The following is a 9,367-nucleotide window of genomic DNA, read 5'->3' on the forward strand; positions in this document are numbered from 1 at the left end:
ATAAATAGGTTTTTTCATTCAAATAATAATTTTATTATATTAAATCAAATATTTTTCTGATATATAATTATTTTTTATATAAATTATATTTTTAATTATATATACAAATAAATAAAATTTTGAATATTCAGATATTGAAAAATAAACAGTATTAACCATTCAGTTATTATATCTGGAGACAATATCTTAATCACTTAGATATGCATTCAGATTCTGGCGTCTGAATCATAATAAAAACAAATGCAGAACTTTTAAACAAGAACTTATGCCCCATGGACTAGAATTGACACCAACACATTGTGTCTTGTAATTTTATGAGATGTTTTATATATCAAAGACTTTTAAACAAAAAGTTATGCCTCGTAGGTTAGAGTTGACACTACCACATTATGTCTTGATTTATGAGATGTTCTATAATTCTTGCCTTAGAAGCACAACTTAGTTCAAGGACTGTGAAACAACAAGTTACGCCCCATGGGCAAGAGTTGACCCTACCACATCGTGTCTTATTTTATGAGATATTTTATGATTCTTGTCTTAGTGGCAAGGTTTAGCCGACAAGTTACAACTCATAGGCAAGAGTTGACATTACCACGTTGTATCTTGATTTATGAGATTCTATTACTCTTAACTCAAAGACAAAAGTTAATCCAAGAACCTTAAAAAAAAAAAAGCAAGTTATGCTCAATGGGAAAGTGTTGACACTACCACATTGTGTCTTGATTTATAAGATATTATAACTCATTGTTTTTTATCAAGTCATATCCCAAAGGACTTTCAAACAACAAGTCATGCCCTTAAATTTACTTTGATGTCAAAGAAAAGAACATCTCTATGCGGATTATCAAACTTTCTATTTATTAGCAAAATATAATTGAAGTTGAGCAAAAAGAAAAAAATAGAGAAAAGAAAAAAGATTGAGAAAAGAGGGGAGGGAGGGATAAAGGTTAGAAAAAGAGAAGATTAAAAATAAAATTAAAAAGATTGAGAAAAACATGAAAAGAAAAAACAAAAAAATAGTTTGAGAAAAAAGGGAAAAAATGAGAAATGATAAAAAGAAAAAAAAAATAATAAAGTTTGAGACAAATGAATTAAAAAGGAAAAAAAAGAAATGAAAAAATAGATAATATTTGATAAAGAGGAAAGAAAGAGAAAATAAAAGTAAGAAAATAAAGGTTGAGATAAATAATTAAAACAATAAAAAAAAGGAAAAATAAAAAGAGAAAAAAAAAAAGAAATAAAAATAGAAGTTGAGAGACAAGTAAACATGAAAAGTGAAAAAAAAAAAAAACCTTTGAGGGAAAGCGCACCACTACGGAAATAGAAACCTAGAACGGAAATAATCCTTTCACTTGTAATGCAATTTACTTGATACCTTATCAAACAAAGACATAATGTTAGAATAACGAACTATGAAGAACAGTAGCATTATTTCAACGTTAGTTTAAATTCTTATCCAGAAAAGAAAACGCATAATATATATATAAAAAAAAAAAAAGACACTCAAACTTGAGAATATTGAAGGAAAGGTGTCATTTAAGTCTTGAATGAAGGATCGGTGACATTAACCAACTTAAAGGGTCAAACATAATTAGGAAACTTGATTAAGTTAATTGTGGACTTGATTAATATTTTCAAAGCTTTCTAATATTTTCAAAAATATAAATCAACTAACACCCTTCTCCTTTCTAAATCAACCGTCTCTCTCTTCTCTCTATCTCTCAACTCTCTCCCAACCAACAGTTCTGAAAAATTTCTCCCTTTAATTCCCAACGACTTCAAGCTCTGGCGATAAATAGCTTGGCGAGTTTCTTTTCGACTTTCAACCGTCAATCGATGTGACAAGCAGTGTTCTCCGATGACAACAATTTCGAGTTCTTCGTCGTCCCATTTCTTCTTTCACAGGTAAAAAGTTATGTCTTTTTAGTTATGAAGAAACAGAGGAACTTGAGACAAATTCTCTTCTAGTATTGGTTAACAATTTCAATATTTCTTGCTTAAATTTGAAATGTGGACTGAATAAAATCCTAATTTCTGGCATTTCTTCTCTACGCTTTTTGGTGTGAGATATTATTTTTTGTTGTTATTGTAGTTTTTGTTGTCGAACTGTTGATTCGATTTGTTGGTGATTTTTTATCATCGTTGATGTTCTTAGTGTGTGTGTATTGTGTTGGAGTTGTTGGGTTGATCTGTTAATTTTCTTGATAAAAATGGTGTTGCGGCAGATAAACCATTTGATGCAACAAATAGAAATATGATGTAACACATGAAAATCTAATGCAATAATGAAAATCTGATGAACAAATAAACAGTCTAACAGATCATTCATCTGTTGCGATAGATGACTCATCTATTTGGAAGAAATCTAAATAATATTGATCCAACAGATAACTTATTTGGCAATATATAAGTGATCTATTTCAACGGATGAGTGATCTGTTACCATCGAATGCAACAGATGGAAATCTAATGCAACATATGAAACTCTAATGCAATAGATGAACAATCTAACAGATCATTCATTTGTTGCATTCATCTGTTGCAACAGATGACTCTTTTGTTTGGAAGAAATCTAAATAATATTGATCCAACAAATAACTCATTTGGCAATAGATGAGTGATTTGGTGCAACAAATGAGTGATCTTTTTTATTATTTCCAACAAATTACTCATCTGCTACAACAGGTTGGTTGTAGGTTGCAATAGATAACTCATCTGGTGTAACAGATTAGTGATCTATTTTTATTATTTCCAACGAATTACTCATCCACTGCAACAGGTTGGTTATATTCTGCAATAGATAACCTACATGGTGCAACAAATTAGTGATCTATTTTTATTATTTTTAACGAATTACTCATCTACTGCAACAAGTTGGTTATCTGCTACAACAGATAACCTACCTAGTGCAACAGATCAGTGATCTGTTTTATTATTTCCAATGAATTACTCATTTGCTGCAACAGATTGGTTATATACTGTAACAGATATCCTACCTGATGCAACAGATGAATGATCTATTTTTATTGTTTCCAATAGATTAGTCATCCGCTACAATAGGTTAGTTATATATTGCAACAAATATCCTACCTGGTGCAATAAATGTATGGCCTTTTTTTATTATTTCCAACAGATTGATCATCCGCTGCAATAGATTGGTCATATACTACAATAGATATCCTACCTGGTGCAATAGATGTGTGGTCTGTTGGAACTGTTATTTTACTATTGTACATGTTTGATTTACTGTTATCCTTTTTTAATGATGAATCAATAAATTATAATCTATTTTATGTTCCTGTTAATTTTAGATAATATGGCTTCCAAAATAAAAGAAACCGAATCAATTCCAAGTAAAGGAACAAGTGAACCAGCTAGGCTACATCCACCACTCTATGAGCTTGCTTTACAAGCATTATCTTAATCAGGAGCAGAAGATGATGAACATATGGAGGAGGAATGTTTCAAAAAAAAAGATCCAAATGCTAATAGTTCTTCCACCGAAGTGTTGGTCAAAACCTTCAGCATTGATCATTATCCTATGAGAATGCAGTACGATGGTGCCACAGATTTAATGGGTGATATCATGGTAAAGTCAGCCATGGGGTGATTTCTTGGTTAAGTCATTCATGGAAAAATCTTTTGATGCCTTCAGAAAAATACTTCGAGAACAAAAATTGGATGCTTATTTATGGACAACTGCTTTGGACAATATCTTGATTTGTTGGATGACAACAATGCTCGTTTACAAATAAAAATGGAATATGATCTTCTCAAGCGTAGGTTTATGTAAGAAAACAAAGATAAGATAGATGTGGTATGGATAAATTACTGTGGCATGACTGTTTGTTTTGGTTGAAAGGAGTTTACCATAGTTACAGGATTAAAATGTTATCCTCCTTCTCCTTCTCAAGTTATACCTATTCTAACCCAAAAAAGCACCCCGCACACCCAAAGAAAGAAAAGGCAAGTTGAGTGACCGTGATGACCTGGTGTCCCTTGTTGGTCCAATTTTCAAAAACATAAATTTGATAAAAGCATTGAAAGGTAAAAGACTTTCAAAGAAGCACAAACAATCATTGCGCTTGGTTTGGTTTGTACATAATGTTCTTTGGGCCATAGACATTAACAACAACATACCACTTGGTTTGATAAACCTCTCCAAGGATACTGAGGCATTTAACTGCTATCCTTAGGGTTATGAAAGCTACAAAATGACTTTCAAATATTTATTGACTTCGTTGACGCTAAGAGCAGTCAACTTATATGACTTTTCATGGGCTTTTACGCTAAATATCTCTTTTATCATGACATTATTTTTTTATTCAATAATGTTTTTGATTTATTGACGTTATTTTATAGGCTTGAGCATTTGAAGTCATTCCTTATTTGAGACAAGTGAACTACCAAGAAGAAGTTTCTTGTCCAAGAATTATGAGATGGTTGTCGGCCAAAACTGATAAAAATACAAAATTTCTTAATCTCTTCAACCCCCCGAAGAAAGCAGTAAGTCTAATTCTAATTAAGTTTTTATTTTAATTAATAATTTTTTAAAATAATTTCATCATCATTCTAATATATGTACTGATTTATTTTAGATTGTCCATCTGTGGTTTGTTCTGACCAATTGATAGTTGAAGATGCCACTTTTTCTTACTTTACAATTTGTGCAAACTTTATCAGACCCTAAGGTTATTGATAGAATAAAAGTAGAATTGTTTGGAGGAACATCCATCACAAGAAAAACAATTTTTTAGGGTGGGCTTGTTGTTGTTGATGATGGTAGTGGTATTGGTGCTCCTCTTACAGGTTTTGAAACAAAAAACCATTATGATTGTGATCATACTGGTCATACAGATTTTGCCACTTCTAGCGAATGTACTCTATGCAAATGTCAAGACTGCAAGGCGAAACATGATGGAGTGATTAGTGCTATTAATACATTAACTTCCTATGTAATAGAAATAATATCTAAGAGGGGTGTCATTTCATCAAAGAGAATTTCATATCCATACACTCCACTAGAGATCAAGGTGGCTACGAAGAGAAGGAAAGAAATTTTCAAGGCATTATCAAGCATTGAAAAAAGCAAAATTGCAACTCCTGTGTCTTTGTCTTGTACCTTAATCAATGTACAAGGGCCACAGGAGAGCTGTATGAGCTGAAGAAGGTGAATGTATATCATATGTTCCAACAAATAAATCGACACATATCTGTTTCAATAGATTATACATCTGCTGAAAATTATCAAACAAATATATACATTTGTTGCAATTGTTGTTTCGCTTATTGCATCAGATGAGTTATCTATTGCAACATATGTTCGTTTGTTTCAGCAATTCAAACGATCCTTAGTACTATTTTAATTTGTACCAACAGATTAGTCATATATTGCAACAGATGGGTCATAGTTTAAAATTATTGTACAACTTTATTTTACCTGTTTGAGTTTTTCCCAACAGATGATCTATCTGATGCTACAATGTAATACCCTGAATATTTTTTTGAAGTCTAATTTAGTCTCCAGAAGATTTAGGGATGACTTCCAAAGTGAATGATGTTTAAATCAGATAGAATTTTCCCAATTTTGACTTTTTATCATGTGGAAAATTGAATTATCTTTCCAAGGATACTAATTTCGTCCAAATCCGGTATAGGGGTAAAAAGTTATGGACGCTTTACAAAGAACTATCAGAACCGCCTAGAAGCAACGGTCAGGCCACCGGACCGCCAAGCTAGCGATGGACCGTCACCCAAGCCATCGAGACTAAGGGAATGAATCCGTCTTCTGGCGAAATGTGACGGTCAGGACTAACGAGATAGACTGACGAATGAGGCAAAAATTTCAGGTTCTGGTTGAGTACGACGGGATGGACCGACAGACCGATGAGCCAGCGATGGACCATCACCACTTTCGATCAACGATTTTAAGTCATTTTTTCAAAAGGGTATTTATGTATTTTTCCACCCGTTTTAACCCCTAATTATATCATACCAAAGCTCATAACTTCATTATTCATACACAAGACCAAATTAGGGTTTCTCTCCAAGATCAATCCCCAAGAACAAGAAACCTTAGGTGTTTAATTTCAAGTCAAGAATTCAAGATTTCCTCGACCAATCTTTAAGAAATCATCCACCCAGGTATGTTTAGTGTTGATTCATGGGTTCCTTTCACCCATGGAGCTCAAGAATCCTATTTTAAAATCATGAATTGTGAAACCCATGTTATGGATTGATTATAATCATGTTTATGTTGTTGTGCGACTTCCAAGTTGGAAGATTTAATATGTTTTTATGAAATTTGTTAATGTATGGATTGAAATCGATGAAATTGAGTTGATTGAAGAAACTTGATTTATTAAGTTGATGTTCATGCTTAAGACCTAAGTTATGCATACTAGATGTTTGATAAAATACCTAAGAGAGTAAGATTTAAGCTTATTAACTCAATAAGGCCTAAATAATGAATCCATGCTTTATTCTTATCTTTCAAAATGACTCTCATGCTATTGTGATACGTTAAAATTGTTTGATGGAATGTCCATGAGACTAGAATCATGTAACCTTGATATATTTGTATTCCTATTCATGTACACGAGTATGAGAACAAATTACTTTATGAAATTCCCAAGTGATTATATTATGAATTATTGATTATGGTCATATGTTCAAGAAGTGTCATGTCTTGTCAGTTTCATGCTATCGAGTCCTGGGGGTACTTGTACTCGATAATATAGCTGTGTACCTAGATTCAGTATCAGTTTCATGATAATCTCAGTCAAGCCATAATCAGTACAATTCAGCCAGTTAAATGACTCAAGAAAACTCAGTAAATTCAGTATCAGTCCAGTAATCTCAGTCAGTTATCAGATCTCAGTAATATTTCATCAATTAACAAAATTTAGTAAAACTCAGTCCAATTCAATACAGTATATTTAGTTTAGTGTCTATTCAGATGGGAGTAGGATTCAACACCGAGTAAGCCCAAGGATAGAAATTCACTTGCGAGTAGAAGGTATGATACTTAGAAGCAATTCTTGAGCTCCAGAACTATGTAGCCAGCGTAGGACAAGACATCAAATCTGCTAAATTGGGGTAGATGAGGTTTCTTAACCTGTTAGATAATGGTCCCGCTGTTCTCATTAGAGTACCTGTTAGATGAGAGCCACTCACAACTTGTCCTTACCAGTGGTGCGGTATTGACACCCTTCCAATCGGGGTTATAGATTAGACCCTAACTCAGCTATAATAGCGGGCATGTTAGTTAAAGGACTACTTCCCACAGTTACAGTCTCATTCTCAGGCTTAGTAATAGAACTCAGATAGTTTTACAGAATCTTGATTGTCAGATACCGTCATGCAGGTTAGTATGGGAATCAGCTAGTTCCATCAGAATCTAGACTGTTAGATACAGTCACTCAGTATCAGTTATATCAATTATCAGTAACTCATGATAGTAGTCAATATTATCACGAATTCAATTACAGTTATTTATTTATACATGTATTCTAACGTTCATGCTATACAGGTAGTCAGTATTGTTCGTGCATATGAACCCTTTGTATTCAGCCTACCTCACTAGCATATCAATATATTCAATCGTACTGATGCATTTGCGCTATGGTATTTTATACTATAGGTTTAGAAGTACGAGCTCTAGAGCATCAGTAGCATTCCAGTTTCAGCAGTCAGAGTCAACAGTGAGTCCTCATCATTCGAGGATGTTATGATTTGATTACTTCACTTCTATAGTACTTAGTTTATTTCAGTAGTTTGAGTTAGTTGGGAACATATCCCATCAACTCCTTATTCAGACAGTACAGTGTTAGAGGCTTTCAGACTATAGTATGTTTAGATAGTTATTTCAGTTGTTTTGGTATTGATATACTGTATTTTCAGATATTGCGTTTTATCAGATATTTGAACCTTATGCCCTTTAATCCTTTTATTTCGTATTTATATAGTATGTTATGCAGTATTCAGGTATAGATATCATTCATAGGTTAGCTTGAGGTCTTTCGGGGTAGCGAGCACCGTATAACATTCTGGGTACCAGATTTGGGGTGTTACATACAAATAGATAATCTCTTATATATTTGTGATTATTAACATTGACAATTCTGGCTTTCCAGGCGGATGTCAAAGTAGAATCTACTGCTGAACAGCATAATATCACTGTTGATAATCCACCAACTACTTCTATGAAAGAAGAAAAAATAGAGTCTGTCAGTTCAGAAGAACTGAAGAATTACCCATTTGAAAGGTTCAACCTCTCAGATGAGAGGCTCCAAGAAAAATATACTTCCATGAAAGAAGAAAAACTGGAGTCTGTCAGTTTGGAATAACTGAAGAATTACCCATTTGAAGGGTTCAACCTCTCGGACGAGAGGCTCCAAAAAAACTAACAAAGTTGATCAACAACTATTCAAAATAGATTGTCGATGGGTTGTTAAAGCATCACGCCAGCAGATACATAAATATTTTTTAAAGATATTTATCCATATAATTTTTGTTGTAAAAACATGACATTAACACATATGAATCATGTAGAAAACCAAATAACGAACACTACAAAGTGAACAAATCGAGTCTTGGTTTTGATGTGTTCGACTTTGTTGTTGCACATCTCGAAATGAAGGATTGGTTCTATTTGATGTCACTGCCCCAAACTTGTTGGAATGATGAGGTTTAAATGTCATGCATATTACTATTAATTAATACTTTATTTAATTGCATCTATGTATTAATTTTACTATCACGTAATCTAAAATATTTGATAATATGTGCAGCACATCGATGTAATTTTTTACTACCTCCAAAAGAAGGACAAGTTTCAAAAATAATACAGATACACAAAAGGCAATTGTTTGTACAAAATTTACATCAATAATTCCTACTATAGGTTTTGTCAACAATAGCCGAAAGTTTTTCGAACTGAGGAATGCTTAATCAATATCATCAAATATTTTAGCACTCCAGTTGGCTTATCTTGGGATTTGATCGACCAAGTGTACATCCCAATCAATTGTGGTGATGAATGGGTTTTAGTTGTCGTCATTCTAAAAGAGAGGCGCATCCGAGTTTATGACTCAATGTTGGAAAGGAGACGTTCCATACCATCGTTGGACATACAAAATCTACCAAAATATTACCTACTTACCTTGATATAATTGGCTTTTTGGACCAAAAGTTTTGTACTGATTGATCGACGATTGAAGCATACCGGGATAAAATAGGTAATCCATTTGATGTATAATATGTTGAAGGAATTGCTCAATAACCCATTGGTAGCCTGAAAGTATCATAATTTAGTTTCATTTCATAAATTTCACAATGCTTACATAAAACTGCAAGATGTGGATTA

Source organism: Capsicum annuum, chromosome 1 (assembly GCF_002878395.1).
Source record: "Capsicum annuum cultivar UCD-10X-F1 chromosome 1, UCD10Xv1.1, whole genome shotgun sequence".
Taxonomy (NCBI): domain Eukaryota; kingdom Viridiplantae; phylum Streptophyta; class Magnoliopsida; order Solanales; family Solanaceae; genus Capsicum; species Capsicum annuum.